A 20,934-nucleotide genomic window follows, 5' to 3' on the forward strand; every position below is an offset into this window, starting at 1 on the left:
TTTGTCGGATTGCCCATAGCATACCGAAACTACCATGGTTTAATTGAATTTTAAAAACTAACCAGCACCATTTGCAAATTATATTCTTAGTTCAATGCAATGACATTAATATGGACGAAGCATCTAGAAAATAAAATGACACTCACTTTGTGTCGGGTCTGCCGGATGGCGAAATTCATATTTTAATATCGGTATCCTACGCTCAAATGAACATTCTGCTTGCAAGCGGTCTGGCGACACCGCTGGGTCTGCCTATACAAAATTTCTGACTGTCAGGTTTCGACTCCACCGTTATTATTGTGTTACAAAATGCCAATGTGCCTAGTTAAAAATTGTAAAAATATCTACTAAACACTCCAAGAAAGATGGGATATCACTTTTCATGTGTTAGTATTATTTATTTTTTATAAAATGCCATTTTAAGATATTGATGAATGTTTATTCAATGCAATTGAATGACAGGAACTATTGGACAGTCAGTCGCCTGTGATTCGCTGGGCTCACTTGCGTCTAATCTCCGAGAAGTCGTAAGTAACCGAGAATCTGTTTCTAACGCAATGAGTCATGACACTAATACGCCATTACAATAAAGGTTATATTACTATAAATTCTCGAAGCTTGTATCGCATAATGGAAACGGATACGTCATATGGTCACGTGACATCTACCTATACATCTGTGAATGACTTTCATGCACAATTTCTCGTGCGCGCCGGGTATGAAGTGAGTTGTCCATTTAATATGTCATTGGTTCAATGAGAACAAATACGTATCTATGACTGACAACGTTTAGGTGCAGTATTTATGTTGAATCTTAACAGCCTACCTCCACCCCTCGCCTATTGTGGGTAGGTAGGTACTAAAAATGTTTTTAGTACCAAGTGGGTATTTCCGTTAATCCAACATTTGCCCTTTTTGTATTTAATTTAAATATGAATGGATAAAAAGACATAATAAGCACTTATCTCTGGATTCATAAATTTAAAATAATAGTCGTCCATTCATTACTTACCAAAGTTGACGTGAAATATGAAGGAATCCCCCGTGGAATTTTCTGCTGCATATTTTTACGCTGATCTGTGGAACTGGAGAATCAACCTTTAATTCCACAAAATAACAACTGGTGTGCTCCTCAAAATGTGAAGCCAAGGCGACCATTCTGGTACCATCCACTTATGTGCCAGTATTAACTAAAATAAAATTACCATCAATATCTCATTGACTTATTACATTTAACACGCAGATGTTATTTTTTACTAAGATTTTTAATGAAATTAATGAAAATAGCGATTTTTTGCTATCAATTGAACCATTAAGTATATAATTATAATCATGCCCCCTAACTTACCTATTATTCGTGTCCGGAAATTTGTATGTATGCAGTTCGCCGTATCATAATTCACCGTGAAATGTTGTATCGCAAATATATGGTCATATATTAAAGACCGTCCAACCTCGTTGGTCGTATAGTACATAATGAGAAAAAATTCATGTCTTGTCGGCTTACAGGAAGCCAGCGGCAAACAAATTTTGAAAATAGCCGATATACCTACTGGATTATTTTTTGTTGATTGAAAATTGGAACAGTATTGTCTGCAATGTTCCACGAACAACACGTATTTTTTTCATCTCGGTGCTATAGAGATGACCGTATAGCATCCCGTCATCTCTTTCCGATAAGAAAGTTCACGGTGAACTGTGTTACGGTGAAATTTAATACGTACTTACAATTTACATGTGTAACCCATATTATTATGGCATATAAAATCAATTAATATTTTGGATAATATGTACAATTAGGCATTTAAGTATCTACATTTTTCATATTCATAATTCATATTCTGTAAAAATTATATTTCATATAATTTCAACAATAAAAAACATATATATATTTAGATTAGTTTTATTCAGGAAGTACCTACCTATAACATTTAAATTTAAATAAATTGTAATCGTAAAAAAATATATATAAGTATGGCTGTCGAATTTTTTTTAAACCGTTGTGCTACTCATATTTGGCTCATTTGGTCCAAGAGTTTGCCGACCCCTGGGTTAATGGATACTTATAGTATCATATGAATATCTTAGAATAATAATTAAGGCATGCGTCGTATCCACAGCATCTACGCGCCGCACGCCACTGGTACGTAGACACCAACTAGTAGGTAATAAGTAATAATTAATCCTGAAACTTAAATTGTCGCGTGTGGGGAGAAAATTCAGCAAAAGTTTGACAAATGCCACGGCCATCGAGAAATCCTCAAATCGGCGCAGTTAATGATCCGATGTCCCACGGGATCGCGAACCCGGACCCCGGGCGTTTCCGCGATCGCATTTCCCTCTTAGCCATTTGACTTCCTCAGTTTTTAATGGCCGTCCACTAATGGTTCCTTGTTCACACGTGGTGATTAGATTACCCACTGCAAAACACGTGTCTTCGCGCCTGTGCATGTGTGCCGTGGAAATACACGTGTAAAAATTTTAATCTCACCTACCTATGGGTACATTGCAATCTTTCAGTTTACCTAAGTGCAAGAAGGCAGGCAAAATAATTACTTAATTGTATTTGGATCGCGTTATGTATTAGGACAGCGATGAGCAATCGTTCTTTTCACGAGGCTCATAAGCGTGTCCAGAAACTTGTAGTTCGCCGTATCACACTTCACCACGAAATGTTGTATCGCAAATATATGGCCCTATATTAAAGACCGTCCAGCCTCTTTTGGTCGTATATTACTGGCATAAAATTCATGTCTAAATAAAACACGGTTCTTGTTGGTTTACACTTAACAGGAAGCCAGCAACAAACAAATTTTGAAAATAGCAGATACACTGGATTATTTTTTAAGTTAGATTAGGTTAGGTTAGGTTTTCATTCTTAAATTCATGAATTTTGCCAAAATCAGCAATGAAAATTGAATTAATGTTCATATCGAATCTAATAAAATTGGAGAGCCTATAGTACACGGTCATCGGTCCGATAATAAAGCTCACGGCGAACTGTGCCACGGTGAAATGTTTTACGTACAATTATTTACATGTAACCGCTCATAAGTCAATACTTAGGTACCTACCCACCTATCTTTCTAGTTTTACCATATACAAACGGATTAGGTATTTACCTATACAAAACAATAAAATATTGTGATGGTTGATTTAGTTAGTAGATAAAGCAAGGATAGTAGGTACCTACCTACTTATGTTTCACCCAATGAATTTGTAGAAAATTGTAGAAAAAGACAAAACTATTAATTTTTAATTATTCATGTTTATAATGGAATCAAATGGGACAAGAGAATGAGTGACTCTTTGTTTCAAAACATGACTGAGAAGTGAAAGCATGACTCATTTGTTTTTATAACAAATGAAAATACAGTAAACTGCATTACCTACTGCTCAACCTTTCATTTATTGTAGTAGATTTTTGGGTTTCCACCGTATGTCCTTCTTCCTTCTTTTCTCGACGTTTCGGGCTCGTTGCAACGTTGAAACGTCGAGGAAAGAAGGAAGAAGGACACACGGTGAAAACCCAAAAATCTACTACGATAAAAAACAACCGTGAAAGCCTCAAACATTATACTTTCATTTATTATTTTCGCCAATCGATGTCACTACAAATCCATGATTTGGACACAATAATAATAACTACAAGATAAAAAGAACTTTATATACCCACAACGTTTTTAAATTTTCTGTTGAATCATATAAACTTGACTAGACTAGCTTAAACGATCAAAAAAATTGTATTTGATAGAAATAATACTGAAATGTCATTTTGACACTCCTATATTACACGTATATATTAGGTACTAATTTAGTTGCTAGGACCCCAGACCCCTAGCAACCAATAATAGTGGATTGATTGGAACAGAATTAACTGAAAATTAATTCAATTCCACTTAAAGATGGCTAAAAGTATTAAAAGAATGCATTGGCATCGTGTTCTGATTATTCTAAACGTTTCAAATGTCTAGCTAGTCGAAAAGTTAGTTAATAATCGATTGCAAGATTTGTACTGGACAAACAACCGACGGACAAATAAGAATACGACCAAATAAAAACGTTGTAAAAAATGTAATCTATATATTATATACTTTATTTGAATGAATCTGAATTTGTGTTGAAATTCTGATACCGAAAACTGATATGATATATACCTACATAAAATGATTTTCATATACCTAGGTAATATAATAAATTAATTATATGCGAATTGTTCTTTTTCTACTTAGGTACACCTACCTAAGTTTTTTTTTTTTAATATTTTTTATCCAACTCTTGTCAATAACAAACAATGAAAAAATGGTAAAGCATGTGCAATGTGCCCAATATATTGGTTATTCTAAATTTACAGGTAAAGAAAGGTTTGAATATTTACCTGCCTTTTTTCTCTTGACAGTCACTGACGGCAAAAAATGCAAAAGTATTAGGTATGTAGGTAGGTAGTTTTACCTAAACATAAAAAAATCTGCAGTGCCAGGGTCAAACTTAAGACATTAACACAATACGAGATTAAACTATAGAAATACCCAATTGTTTCATATAATAGATATTATGTATCTACGTGTCCAGCCGTGAACAAATTTATTATTTAGGTAAATTGAATATTACTTATTCTTATTCTTCGTCAGGATCTAATGAATTAACTGCGTCGGCCTCACTTTTCTCAGTATTCTACGACACCCAAGGCTTATGGCCGCTGAAAAACCCGCGGCACTCATAAATTGATACAGCGATCTGAGGAATTTAATGTTTGCTTTAATATTCCAATGCGGCATAAAATATAAAAGACAAGACAGTGTGGATGACACAAACAGACACTAAAGATCCTATTAATTATGACTGTTATGCTGTGATTACATTATAATGCACGTCGCGTACTGTCACATATAAAAAAGTATGTCAAGTCGTTTTTCTTGGTGTTTAAAATATTATTAGACTGATACTCCCATTCCGTAGCAGTTGTTTTGTCAGTTGGCAAAATCTGCCGAAATCATCAGATCATCAATGAGGTCACCTCACGCGTACCGCACTGCATCGACACCCAGATGACTCAATGCACGTTTTTTTATCATTTTCTTTATGCCTACACATTTTTGATTCATCTCAAAATCGCATGTTTTTTTGTTTTTAGCAGTCGGCACTATGTATTTTCTATAAGAATGTTGTAGGTATATTATCTATGGTCTGCAGGTTGGGTTCTGTTCAAAATATTATTTATGGAAGCAATATCGCAATTAATTTTAACGTACGTACACGTAGAATGTTTTAAAAATAATTGAAATTAGCATGAATATGTAATGAATAATAATTCAAAATACTATTACATTATAGTTGGCACCCTCCATCATTGAATGTATAGAGATAGTGATTGTTCAAAATATTCTGCAGAATGACGAAACCGTAGATTAAATATGTCGTCTTGACAGCATGACATTTAAGCGCAATCGATACTCACCTGTAAATTCGAAAGTTCACAATAAGTCGTAGGTGAGCGAGCATCCTTAGCTATATATTCAGGCCAGTTTTTTTATGGTTTAACTTAAAATGCGTATTGTCTGAGTATGAGGAATGTACCTGGAAAAGTGCTGTGTTCCGCGGGCGGGGTAAATATGTTAGTCAGTGGCGCCTGCTCTATTTTGTAAACGCCGACTCCCCTGGCTTTAAAATCAAAATGGTCTTACTATAAAATCACTGCTTTTATTCAATAACACAGAACAGATAATAAATAGCTATCTAATTTATCTACTGATCTATCTCTTTTTTATGTAATACTGTTTTATATTTCTTTGTTTCTAAATGTCATGTTGTGAACGTCTTAAACTTATAATTTGTAATGTCCACAATATGTTAAAAAAGAAATAAATTGAATTGAATAGAATTCAGATAGGCTTTATTCAATACACTACATTTTGATGCAGGGTTTTGAATGTGTGTGTGCGTTCTACGAAAATGAAAGACGCATTACGCACGTGCAATAGTGTGTGTAATACACCGATATTAAATGAGCGTCAATGCATAAACCGAAAGCAATAAATTGTCAGTATTCGACGTAGGCATGACGTATTCTTGAGACGTGTTTAAGTTTATCTCGGATTGTTCCTTACTCGAGATCGGTTACCTGCTATTCCTTACCCGTTGGGTATTTCAGTTCCCATTATTTGTGAGTTCCCTGTTCAAGACCCACCGTAAAAAATATTTTTATTTATCGGACATGTCAATAATTACTACAATTATTACAACATATACATAATGCTGCACGTGTAGTGGGCATTTTCAACACTAAGTGCAACTCTGAAATCGCTTTCACTGCGAATTACAAAACATATCCAAATAATGCAACCGGACGGGGGGGTTTTTTTTTTTTTGAAAACCGTCAAAGAAAGTTCGATTATGCCCGAATAAACACAAATCGATAATTTTGCACATGTCGCATATTTTCAATTTACCCACCTACGACTCTACACGATGTCATAATTTTTACGTAAGTAGGTACATACCTAGTTATTTTAAAGTACCTACATATAATATTATTAGGTATTTGGAATAGTCAGTGGCAAAGGGAGGAGATAGGCCGTAGAGATTCGACATAAATAGTGCACACTAAACTTTGTCAGTAATATTTAGATATTTGTTTTCATTTAACTAAGAATATAATTTGCATGTTTCACACGCATTTATGGGATCACGGGAAGCCCATACTGGTTGAACACTTTGCGCTTTAGGCACAGTGGAAGGTCACTTTTGAAGACATTATTGAGGTGGCCAAAAGAGAGATCCAGAAACTTAGAGTAGCACAACGTGGTATGGAGAGGTGCATGCTGGGCATAACGCGAAAGGACAAAAAGAGGAATGAGTGGATATGGAAGCAAACAAGGGTTTGCGATGTAATAGAGTTTATTAAAAGCCTTAAATGGAGATGGGCTGGACACATAGCTCGAAGAAGAGACAATCGTTGGACAAATCTAGTCATCCAGTGGTATCCAAGAAGTACAAAACGTCCGCAAGGTAGCCCTAGAGGCCGCTGGCCGATGGAAGTACGTGACAACGCAATGCACATGACCGAGAGCAGCTGGCTGCTTAAGAGCCAGGCCTTCATCCAGCAGTGGATAGATTCAGGCTGATGATGATAATTTTCAGGTGATACTGGTTAGTTTTTAAAATTGAAACACTACCTAAACCAAACCATAATAGTTTAGGTAGGTGTAGATACTATGGACGATCCGACAAAAATAGTGCACACTTTTCAGTCATACTTATATTATGTTTTGGTTGAATAATTAAGAATACATTAAAATAATATTAGATATTACATACATATTATGGTGTTGGTTAGTTTTAGTCCATTAAGCCTTAAGTCCCTGCCCATACCAAAACATAATTGATAAAATATAGTCTTCTATCTATAAGCATAATTTTAGATATTTTATAGATAGAGAACGAATATTTTTGTCTATTATCTGCTATGGCTTGGCTTAAGCTGAGTTTAATAGAATTTTAAAAACTAACCAACACTATCTACACATTGTAGTTATAGTTCAATGAAAACAAAAATACCTACTACGTTTGACTGACAATTTAATATTAGTGTGCACTATTTATGTCGAATCTTAACAGTCTACCTCCACCCTTCAGCACTGGTACCTATATAGATATTTAAATAATACCTACATATTATACCATTATATATAAATGTAATATAAATGCTACATAATGGAATATTTTTTTACATACTTCGATAATGCAAAATGTAACTCTATATCGACGGAAACTCTTTCGACCCTTTGTCTGCCTGCTGCCATTTCAACATTTTATGCGAAATATTTTTTTTCTATTTTCCCCTTTTATCCCAATCGATAGCTTTATCGGTATATATGTACTTTCATTTCATTTCTATCAACCGAGTAATAATACAAGGTAGTTAGAAAGTTGATACATATTGCCTGCCTATATTTAATTATTTATTTTGAAAAAAAAATCAAAACATTGTGGTTATAAACTGGACGTTTACAGCATGAGATTTAAATTGAAAAAAAAATATTGTTCTAATCGAACAAGTTAAATCAAAACACATAGGTAGGTATATAATACTTGTCTAATATATAGCAAATGTTTCCTTCACAAAAGGGAAGAAAATAAAATTTCAAAAACCAAATACACAGCACATCAATGAAAATGTATATGTCTTTAGGGAGCGCATTGACCAGTCTTGCACTTCTCGCTAATGGTGCCTAAAAAGCTTGATACGAGGAAACAGTTCTTACCCAGAATATGTCCTGGCTGCGATCACGTAGGTAATTGACAGGACGTGTCACAGAACAGATTTTGAAGCAGGTGTTTGAATGACGTGTGTGTCCTACGAAAATGAAATACGTATTATGCACGTGCAATATTGTGTGTAGGTAATACACCAATATTAAATGAGCGTCAATGCATAAACCAAGAGCAGTTGTCAGAATGAAGGACACGATTGGAATGACGTATTCTTGACACGTATTTAAGTTTATCCCACATTCTTCCACACTGAGATCGGTTGGCTGTTACTCCACACCTGTTAGGTTATTAATTCTATGTTCTCGTGAGAGCGGGCAAAAATATCTCAAGAGCAGAAGTGACCACAGAACAGATAATAAATAGATTACCGATAGGCTATATTCAATACGCCGCATATTGATGCAGGGTTTTGAATGTGTGAGTGTCCTGCGAAAATGAAGCACGCATTATGCACGTGCAATAATGTGTGTAATACACCAATATTAAATAAGCGAAAATGTATACACCGAGAGCAGTTGTCAGTATTCGACGTATGACGTATTCTTGACACGTGTTTAAGTTTATCCCGGATTCTTCTTTACTCGAGATCAGTTACCTGTTACTCCTTACCTGTTAGGTATTTCAGTACCCATTATTTCTGAGTTCCCAGGAAGTGACCTACGAGATTCATGGGAATGAAAAGCGAGCATGCCTTGTTGAAAGGCAGTCGGAAAATAATCGTTAGACGAATTTAAGCGATAGGTATTAACACGTGGATCAGAATTCTGGGCATTCAACAAACAGGATACATAAGGGCTTGCGCAGACAGAGCGCGGTCAGGCGGTCTGCGTTCCGCGTTCGGAGTTCGGCGTTCTTTGTGCTGTATGGACTTCATACTGTATGGGTACACAGCCGGCGGTCAGACCGCGCCGGTCAATTGGAACGCTAGAGTTCTGGAGCTCTATGCCCGGAATTACAAAGAACGCCGTACCTCCCGTCCAGTCCCGTCATAGGAATTTGAGCAGTCACACAACATAGAGCGAAACCACACGGGGGAGTGAGTACGCAACAGCGGTGCTTTCTCACTTCCACTTGCAGTCGGAATATAGCGGTCTCGCATTATGCAGCGCTTGTGTCAGTACAACGTTTGTAAACAAATGGAACGCTTATTGTTGACCGCCACCTGTCTGCTGTCCCTGAACGTTAGCGGTCAACGGTCGGTTGAACGCAGAACTCCGACCGCTCTCTGTCTGCGCAAGCCCTAAGAGAAATGTGAATATCTTTGAGAGTAGAGCTTTGAGAAGAATCTTTGAGGCTGTTCAAGAAAGTGGTATTTGGAGGTCAAAATATTTTAATGAGGAGCTGTACACACTTTACGGGGGCAAAAACATCACTTGTCATATGAAAATACAGAGACTGCGCTGGATCGGCCACGTGCATAAAATGCCGAAGGATATACCGTCGAGGCGGACTATGTACGCAACCCACGATGGCAAGAAAAGACTTGGACGGCCGAAATTGAGATGATTGGACTGCGCCACGGGAGATTTAAAAATGCTCGGTCATACCAACTGGAGCATGTCGGTGCTGTATCGTCCAGGATGGAGGAAGTTACTGAATGAGGCCAAGACCCACCAAGCGTTGTAGTACCATAAATGATGATGAAGATGAAGACGTAGGTACCTATGTGAGGGAATCTGGAATATGTGCTTTTTGGTCCGTGTCCGGAAACTTATAGGTACGTATGCAGTTCGCCGTATTACACTTCACCGTGAAATGTTGTATCGGAAATAGGTAGGTATATGGCCGTATATTAAAGACCGTCCAACTTCTTTGGGTCGTATAGTACTGACATACAATTCATGTCTAAATAAAACACGGCTCTTGTCGGTTTACACTTTTCTGGAAGCCAGTAGCAAACAAATTTTGAAAATAGCCGATATACTAGATTAATTGTAAGGTTAGGTTAGGTTTTCATTCTTGAATTCATGAATTTCGCCAAAATCAGCTATGAAAATTGAATTAATGTTCATATTGAATCTAATAAAATTGATCTCTTTCCGATAAGAAAGCTCACGGTGAAATGTTTTACGTAGGTACAATTTACATGACGTAACCTTTTTGGTCACACTGTTTTGGTCGTTTTGAACAAATAATAGTAGGTAGGTAGTTGCAATAACAAAAAACACCTTTCCCATCGGTTTACCATATTGCGAAGCAAAAAAATAACCCAATAGCTACCAAAACTATTGACAACAAAATAATTCTTTCTATAACAAAGGCGAAAGGTAGGTAGGTAGCTATGTACCTATCTAGTTATAACTATGGGTACAAAGGTCCTTTACCATTGTAACTAAAATTGGCAAAATGCATTGAAAAATAACCCTATTCTAATTCTTTAAATTTTAGATTCATATAGCTACAATTGCATATTATTATTATAATCTTTTCGCGTCAACAAAATGTGTGCAATTTTACAACGTTTTTCTTAGGTCGTATTCTTATTTTTGTCCGGTGGTTGTCTGTCCGGTACAAATCTTGCAATCGATTTTTAACTAACTTCCCGACTAGCTAGACATTTGAAACTTTTAAAATATATCAGAACACGATGCCAATGCATTTTTAGTACTTTTAGGCATCTTTAAGCAGGATTAAATTCATTTTCAGTTAATTCTGTTTTGTATGGAAAGTTATTTCAGAAAAATCTGTAAAAAGTAAAAGACTATTATTGGTTGCTAAATCGGTGGTCCTAGCAACTAAATTATTAATGTATACGTGCGTTACTATGGAAATCAAAATGACATTTCAGTATTCTATATTTGTTTGTTTTTTATTTACTTCATATCAAGTACAAGTTTGAGCATATTGAGCATAATAATTCAACAGAAAATTTAAAAACGTTGTAAGTATATAAAAAGTTCTTTTTATCTTGAAATTATTCGTAATTAAATTCAATTATTATTGCCTAAATTATAAGGAAGTATGTTGGTAGGTACCTATATCATCATCATCATCAGCTGTGGTTGATCCACTACTGTATGAAGTATGAAGGTCTCCTCTAGCTCTTCCCGCTCTTCTTGGTCCCTAGTTCTTTGCTACCACGTACCTTAATCCACCGAACTTTACTTTATAGTGCATTCTTCAAAAGTGACCTGCCATTGTGTCTTAAGCGTAGAGTGTTGGACCAATGTACGGTACCAACGCTCACGTATCAATGTGAAACATGAACTATTAACTCATTTAGTGCTAACAATGCGACTGGCGCGTTTGCACTAGTTGGCCATTAGATATAATTAACATGATATTTAAATGTGGTAATTAAAAAGTAATTAACTGGTCAGCAGTGAATGTATTTGTAAGAGTATTAAAAGATTTTTAGGTACTGTTCGGTTATACGGAATACAGCGGAAAACACATTTTGAAAATACCCGATATACTGGATTGTTTGTTAGTTTGGGTTAGGTTGGGTTAGGTTAGGTTAGGTTAGTAACAACACCCCCTCAACGATACGCCACTGCGCACTTCGTTGATGTATTTTCCTAGCTCAGTCGGTGGAGGGGTTATTAATAATAACGATGTTTCCTTTTGAAAAAGTCGGTAATGACTTGGTTTTATTTCCTTGTATGTAGCGTCTAGTAAATAATTTTACAGGCCAAATGTAGGTGAAGGCGGCAGACAGGAATACGTGACGACCGATGACTGCGAACGCGAGAGATGTTTCCCACCCGTAGGTAAACGGGATGTGAAACTCTCCCCGGGGAGTACTTCGGCGTTCAAGAAGCGAAGAGATGCGCGGCGAGAACTGGTGAAACTGGTCCAGAGTGTTTGAAGAGAGGCTGCTAGTAGAGATGAGACTTGTTCCCGAGGGAGGATCCGGTAGACTGATAAAAATCTCTCGGATGCGCCCTCTTTTATAGCAGCCTCCCTTATTCTAATTGGTCCAAAGAGTTTGAGAAGGGGTGACCAAAGATTCTACTATGTCCGTTAATTTCGTACTGCGTAATATCTCTTGTTTATTTAATAAGAATTTACTGGATTGTCAGAAGGACCAAGTATCAAGAGATAATATATTCTGTGCACGTGGATGGATATATTGATGTTATAAAATATCGTCTATCTAATTCTATGGATTTTATATGAATTTATTTAGAGCATTTAAATAGCTATCTCCGGCATAAACTCGCGGTTTTAGTCTTATGCCAGGAGTAAACGCACGATTTGATTGGCGTTTAAATTACATGCATTTACAACTACTTACTAGGTACCTATTGACATAATAATAGGCCCTGTAATCATTATCCATCGACCTTCACATAAACATTTGTGATTTTACGACGTAAAACCTGTCTGTTGCCTTTACCTTTTACAATATTACATTTATAATAATAACAGTTTAATCTTAAAACTACGTCTTATATAGTAATACGAAATAATATTTTACTATTTCCGAAAAATAGCAAAATACTACTTCTTCATAGAGGTAATTCGCTTGACTTTGACTTTTGATCTTCCTTTGGTGTTTTATGGGGCACTCCGGCAGTTAGCCTCATCCCCTTCATCTCTATTATTAGGTCGCTGGCAAGGATTCGCGTGATTCGACGTGGTGATGCTAGTCTCCGGTCCTTGATGAGGGCCGGGGGATGCAGCAGCCTCCAAGGTCAAGTGTTGTTCCTCCGTACAATCCATTCGGGTGGCGATGTGAGTTTCCCGGTTCTTGATGAGGACCGGGCGAGGCTGCTGTCTTCAAGTCCAAGTGTTGTATAAAAATATTCAATTTTTTAAAATTTTGCAATTTCAAAAATTAATTCATATAAGAGTGAGCTTGGAGCACTCTTCATTCGGCAGCGTCCGCCGACTGACACAGCTTCCATGTTTCGCGACATGGATCTTCCAATCTTCTCTTCCGTAGGTGGTTGCTCATCGGCGATTTTTCTTCTTTCTTCCTGTGTTTTTCTTCGTCTTCTTCGGTATGTCTTTACTCTTTTTCGGAGCTTCATCTGGGTTTTTGCCTAGTTTGAGTAGGCGGGTGTTTACTTCTTCTTCGTATTCTTGGAGAAGTTTCAGTGTTAGGAAACATTCTGAGGTCCAGTAGCCTTTGGAGTCGATATGGTGTCTTTCCTCTTTTATGTATGTTTTCTCATACCTTAGGTAATGTTCGTCTTGACTTTTATATCGTTTTTCTCTCATGATTTTGAAATTGTTGTGGATCTGTTGTGTTCTGTTGGGAGGCTCATAGTCATCCTCCTCTGTCGTCGTCTGTTTTTTTCCGGAGACAAGCTCCCATTTGTCATCTTGTGACTCAGGTAAGTCCAGTTCCGGGGTGGTATAGTCCGGTTCCGGTGTAGTATACATGTTCTCGTCGTCTTCGCTGCTGTTGTCAGCCTCCGGCAGCGGTTCGCTTTCCGGGGTCTCAGCATTTTCGATTTCCGGTGTTGTCGGGGTTTTCGTTTCTGTGGTCTCTGTTGCTTCGGATGTCGGGGTTTCCGGTTCCGGGGTCTTTGTTTCTGTTTCAGCGGTTATTGCAGATTTGATCTCCAGGGATTCTGAGTTTTCGGTCTTATGTGTTGCCGGAGTTTCAGTTTCCAGTGACTCGGAAACTTTGGTTGTGGGATTATCTGTTTCCGGGGTCTCTGTTTTTTTGATGATGATAATTTCCGGGGGCTCCGTTGAGATGATCGGTCTGGTCGGTAAGTGTGATATGACCGCGATTTTAGGTTTCGGTGTCTTGGTTATTGCTTCTTCAGTCGGGCTGATGTCTGCTTTCACTTTCCGCGGAACGGAAGCAATGGTGCGGTCCATTTCCAGAGGGGGCTCCGTGTGTAGTATGGGCTTGTCGGCGTCTGTCTGTGTTTGTGTAGTTGTTGTCGAGCTGCGCATTGTCGTCATGTTGCTGGTATTGTTGAGGTGAGTGTTTCTTATGCTTCTCGGGGTTTCTACGGTGATTCTGCGTCGTAATGCGAACTGCAGATTGAGTATCAGTTGCCCTCGGTCGTTGTCAAAGAGTTTGACCAGGACAAGAGGCATTGGATGCTGGCTCCTGCCCCGGGTCATCCTCTTGACGCTGACTATCGGGTAACCTCTGCGGAGGAGATCGTTGGTGATGTCCTCTGTTGACACGCCGATCGGAAAGCCCCTGATGACTACGGATATCCGGTCTTTTTCCCGTGTAGTGAGGGTAACAGGGTCTGCTTTCTTGATCGGCGATTGTGCTGGTCGTCTGGTGATGCGAGTTGGAGATTTGTAGTATGGCTGGCGGCTCCTGTTGGTCCAGGTGTGAGATAAAATGGTGTCGTGGTTTGTCCTCCAGGAGTGAGTTCGTGCGGGTGTGTCGGTAGCTGTCTCAGCCTCCTCTTGATAGGCAGTCAAGATAAGTAGGTGGAGTGTCAGGAGGTCCCGTAGTCTGGATGGTTTGCGTGAATACAGCTTGTTGATCTCGTTGTTGATTTTCTCCATTGTGAAGTCTTCTGTCTCTTTCCTATAGCTGTAGGTAGCTAGTAGGTATGATGTCTGGTCGCTTGTGTAGTTAGCAAGTAGGTAATTCTTGCTTGGTCGTCTTGAAGTCTTCTGTCTCTTTCCTATAGCTGTAGGTAGCTAGTAGGTATGATGTCTGGTCGCTTGTGTAGTTAGCAAGTAGGTAATTCTTGCTTGATCGTCTGGTGATATTTGCAGGTAGGTCGACTGGTCACTTGCGGCGGTAGAAGTAGGTATTATTGGCCTGGTCGGTATCTTGTTGTAAGAAGGTCGGTTGTATGCAGGTATCGGAGTGCGGGAAGAGACGTCCGCTCGCGACGGGTGCTAGACCGCAAGTGAATGAGGTAATTCGCTGCTTGCTTGCTTGGGGTAATGGCAATGTTTAACTGGGGCGCCGACTCAAATGGGAGTCATCCCCGTTATCTCTAGTTACTGTCGTTGTGATTGCCTTAGGGTATTTTTGTACCGCTTCTGAGTTCGTTGGGCCTCGGTGGCTTCGCGACCGGACCGAGGCCCAATTTGTGGTCTCGATTAAGTGGTCTCTATTGGTTTAAGGAAAAGTTGCTGGCGCATTCTCACTTCTGCCGTCCGTCGATTGTCGTCCGTTTTCAGCACCTACGCGTTTGGGTGTCTGTCCTCTTCGTTGTCGTCGTCTTCGCCTCTCGGTAGGCTGGTTTCTTCTGCGGTCTTGTGTCGCAGGAGTTCAGGGTCTCGGCTAAAGGATGATTGATGCAATTCCCTCGAGTAGCAATTTATCTTTTTTGCTTAGCCCTTTGTCTGTGTGGTTTGGTATTTATTATTTTTTAATACCTAGGGTGGGTGGGTTCTGAGACTTGCACTTAAGTCAAGTGACAGACTGGCCACCATCTTTTTTTATTTATTTTATACTCGAGGGAAGTTCGATCTCCAGGTGTCACAATGGGGTCCCGATTGCGGTCGCTAAGAAAGAATGGAAGGTCTGCAGGGAAGTAAGGATGTGGGTAGCTAGGGGGGCATCAGTAGAAGAACCTTTCTTGGCCGGTCAAATTCTGTCTGTGCGTGTATGTCGTATTGTAATAGGTGTGAAATTGTCGTGTTGGGATGGTTCGAGATGGAGCTGTAGAATTGCTTCGTGAGCTTGAGGATATGGGTTTGGAGGGTTTCCATGTTAAGATCGCTGTGTAGTGTTGTGTTCCTGACGAACCAGGGAGCATTGGTGATAGCTCGTAGTGTTTTGTTCTGTGTGATTTGTAGCTGGTTTAGATACTTAAGACCTGCGTATGCCCAGACGGGGCATGCGTAAGTCATGATCGGTCTGACTATGGCTGTGTATAATAGCAGCTTGCTGCGATAGGCAAGCTTGCTCCTATGTCCTATCATCGGTGTGAGCATGGCTAATACTGTGTTGGCTTGGCGTTTTTTATCGCAAATGTGTTCAAAGAATGTGAGTCTTCTGTCTAGCGTAAGACCTAGGTATTTGACCGAGTCGGTCCAAGGGATTTTAGTCTTGTTCATAACCAGGTGATCTATGGTGCGCTTTCGCTTTGCATGGCGGCGCGCGAAGTAAACGGCTTTGCTTTTATCTGCATTTATTTTTATACGCCATTTATCGCACCAGGTGGAAACCTGGTCGGCCGACCTTTGGACTAACTCTGTTGCTCTGTTTCTGTTTATGGATTTGGACAGGATGGCTGTGTCGTCAGCATATTGTGCTAATATGCAAGAATCTGCTGATGTATCTACTGGTATTGGGATATCCCGAGTGTATAGGTTATACAGGGTCGGGGCAAGCACGGAGCCTTGAGGGACTCCGGCCGTTGCTGGTCTGATAGAGGATTTTGCTCCATACAGTTTGACTGCGAAGCGTCTATTGGTGAGGAAGGAATTCAGTATCCTGATTGTTGGCTGATCTATTTCGGCCTCTGATAGCTTTACTACGAGTCCTTCGACCCAAACTTTATCAAAAGCTTTGGATATGTCTAAGAACAAGCCAACAGTGTAAGTGTGGTGATTAAAACCGTCTGTAATGTATTCAGTGACACGTAGCAACTGGTGATTAGTGGCGTGACCGGCCCTAAATCCATGTTGCTCGTCCGGTATGAGTTTTTTCTCAAAGATAGTGATTTGAAGTCTGGAGTTTATGATTCTTTCGAGAATTTTGCTCATCGTAGGGAGGAGACTTATCGGCCTATGGTTCTCAGGTAAGGTGTGGTTTTTACCTGGTTTTGGAAATAGGATAATATCTGCTAGTTTCCAATCGTCTGGGAAGTATTGTGATTCTAAACAGGCATTGATGATCCCTGTTAAGGCTAATACTCCTTTTTCTGGTAATTTTTTTAAGGTGAGGTTACTCACCCCGTCATTGCCTGGCGCTTTGCGATTTTTAAGTCGCTTAATTAAATATTCAACCTCTTAGGTAATTCGCAATTCAATGTCGAAGATTATATCGATCGGCGATATTTCCCCCGCATTGCCTTATTTTTAGCCGCTGTCTTTACACCGCACAGCTGCATAAAGGTCGTGATTTTAATTTATTTTATTAGAAATCGGCGAAGCTCCCGTCTGTTGCTATCAAGAATTTACTCTTTCTTAAATATGCGAATTTCCTCATGCTTTATATTACAGACGATAAATACCCTAATTAGGAACACAATAATGAAATAATATTTCCGAAAAGTTGAATTCTAGAGACTTTAAGGCGTTATTTTCTGAGTTAATCTGTGCGCCGGATACTTTTTAGCCGGTAACATTTTCGTATACACGCACAGAGGCACACCCATACCAACGCGTTGGTAGGTGTTGCTGCGTTATAATTTTAAGTGTTGCCACTCGCGGATAATTGATTCTATAATTATTAGTTTGCTATTAATGAGTTTACGAATCGAAATACTATTCGATTAGTGTGTTCCACATGACATATTAATTAATTATATACACTTTTAATACTAATCACTCGCTACCGCGTTCTTCTTCTTTATATTAACAGTTATTCTTCTTCTTTCATACTATTACAAAATATATTAAATATGTTACACTCTTATAATAATCTCTCGCTACTGCATTCGTCTCTTTATATTTAACAATCATTCTTCCCCTTTTATACTAATATACAGTTACATAATACATTTATATCTAACATTTTATAATAACATCGTCACAGGTTTTTTTATTGTACAGAACAAGGCAATTTTACATCCATCATTCTTTCACACTGCATTACCCTGCTCGTAGCAATCGATGCCCCGTTCGATACGTTTACATACCGAACGGGTAGCGGAAAAACCTGTGAACAGATAAACAATTTATATGTGATTCGACAAGGAAGCGTTTTTAGGCGTTTTACTAAGCCGTATAGTTAGAGATCAGGTTTACATGTCGGCTTATTACTAATCAATTTATTGTGCGAAGGCACCTACCTACAGGTAGGTGGTGACATTAGGTTTGGTTAGTTTAACCTAAGAAATAATCCAGTTTATCGGCTATTTTCAAAATGTGTTTTCCGCTGTATTCCGTATAACCGAACAGTACCGATTTTTGTTTTTACGATAAATGAATGTTAGCCACTTGCTCAACCTATTAGGTCCTATTAGGTCCATACACTGATTCCAAAAACAAATTGACAGACGTGCGTATCAGAATATTAATATGGCCACAGGCCTTGTGTATCGCAGAATGCCGAGAGGAGTGGAATACACCCGTTGAAAGGATGTTCGACAGTCAGATTCGTGGCCCCCACATCTTGAAGCGGGCCCCCCTACCCATCGCTAGAGTTAAATTAAAGGCAGTGGGACTTTTTACAGAATCGTTTTCTAAATGTTGTTTCGGGTAAAATTAAGAGTAGGTATTCGGTGTGTTATTAGTGATTTTTTTGTATTGTTGAATAAATCCATTTGGATTATGGGGTTGTCGAATATCGACACTTACTGGCGTATGCATATAACAGCATTCATTCATTCAAGCTATTTACTGCAAATTTGCATGCATAAACCTAATTTGAATCTGTCGAATAGTGACGTCACGTCGCTGACGTAATACGCGTCATGCCATGGCTAATGTTACCAACTTTTAAATTTAAATTTCCCGATAATTAATTTAAAATTTTGAAATTCTGAATAGGTGTAAAAATGTGCAAACGGTATCATATAAATTTAATAATTATAAATGAATAATTATCATGAACTTTAAATAATTTATTTGTTATAAAATCATATTTATTTTATACTTCTTAATACACAAAATGGTAAAGTATACCCAGTAAATATTTCCATAATATGGCAATACAGCTTCGCGGACTCATTGACAATATTACATACATCTCCATCGATCCACGATCTGTATACATTTTACTTTTCTGTAAGCATTTAGCATCATCATGACTCCGATTATAGCATAGCACAACGGCACGTTTCAAGTCTCCTACTAAACGCTTGTTGTGATGAACTCATTTTAGACGTATATTAAAGTGACACTGACAGCTCGCGCAGATCGCCGCCATTTTAAGTTTGGTGAGCATTCCTGTACTCATCTTCGTGACGTATGCATTTTTTATAGTTTTCTTATTTGGCCGATAAACCGCTTACTGCGTTGAATGCGGTTCAAAAGTGTATGAATACGGCAGATAGTTGGTAATCAAAAATTGCATCACATAATTAGACATTTTAAAATATTAAGACTCTACAAATAAAATAGCGATGCAGGCGAATTTTTTACCCATTAAGGCAAATTTGTGATGTTTGTTTATCTCACTTATCAGGTCTACCCCAGAGCTAGGGCTCCGTCAGCCCCCCCTTGTGGGGGCCATGGTCAGATTATTCAGTCACCTTCCATCCTCAGTACATTCACCTGGAGGTGGGGGAGTAGGTAGGTACGGACAGAAACGAAAATAATATAAAAAATAATTAGGTACTTCCTATAAACAGAATTAATAATCACTAGTTTTATTCACAACATGTTTGTTATGCAGAATAGTGTCCTATAAATAACCCTGCGTGTTTTGTTTATCAGTTAATTCAGACTATATTGCATTTAGAAATAACCTACTCCATCTGACAGTATGTGTTTTAAATATTGTAAAACGAATAAAAAAAACTGACAATTTACAAGGAAAAACAGAAAAATTTCGAAAGGTTTCCTATGTCAATCGGTGAGTCGTTTAAAAAATGCATAAATGTCAAACGCCAATCATCGAGTCGGTCGTTTGTGCCTCAACGAAGGCGCTGAAAAGAAAAACATCTTCACTGCATTATTTTGTGACCCCATCTTGTCACCCTCGGCCCCACAACTGTCAGGGCAGGTCAATTTAATGTTGTTTGACTACATTCGTAAATAGGGTACAGACAAATGGTTAGGTACACAGAACAGATAATAAATAGAATACCGATAGGCTATATTCAATATGCCGCATCTTTATGCAGGGTTTTGAATGTGGGAGTGTCCTACAAAAATGAAGCACGCATTATGCACGTGCAATAGTGTGTGTAATACACCAACATTAAATGAGCGTAAATGCATAAACCGAGAGCAGTTTTCAGTATTCGACGTAAAACGTATTCTTGACACGTGTGTAAGTTTAACCCGGATTCTTCCTTACTCGAGTCAGTAGCCTGCTATCGCCTTACCCGTTATGTATTTCAGTTCCCATTATTTCTGAGTTCCCTAGTTAGGTACATAACGTAAATTTGATGTAGGTACTTATGCAGTTTGCCATGACTTGTCCCGGAATCAGGTGGCCATATACCATTAAGATCAAAAAATGATTACTACGGTTCAATCATAAACCAACTAATTTATAAGGTTACATGTAAATTGTACGTAAAACATTTCACCGTGACACAGTTCACCGTGAGCTTTCTTATCGGAATCAGAATTTCCATAGCTGATTTTGGCAAAATTCATGAATTCAAGAATGAAAACCAAACCGAACCTAATCTAACCTAACCTAACCTAACAAATAATCCAGTATATCGGTTATTTTCAAAATTTGTTTGCTGCTGGCTTCTTGTATGGTGTAAACTGACAAAAACCGTGTTTTATGTAGACATGAATTTTATCTCAGTACTATACGAGCCAAAGAGGTTGGACGGTCTTTTAATATACGGCCATATATTTCCGATACAACATATGGCGTGTGATATGGCGAACTGCATACGTACAATCGTACGGTCTTCAATATAGGTACGCCATATATTTCTGATACAACATTTCACGGTGAAGTGTGATACGGCAAACTGC

Source organism: Rhyacophila brunnea, unplaced genomic scaffold (genome assembly GCF_057557595.1).
Source record: "Rhyacophila brunnea isolate RB1 unplaced genomic scaffold, BYU_Rbru_1.0 scaffold_24, whole genome shotgun sequence".
In the NCBI taxonomy this organism is placed as follows: domain Eukaryota; kingdom Metazoa; phylum Arthropoda; class Insecta; order Trichoptera; family Rhyacophilidae; genus Rhyacophila; species Rhyacophila brunnea.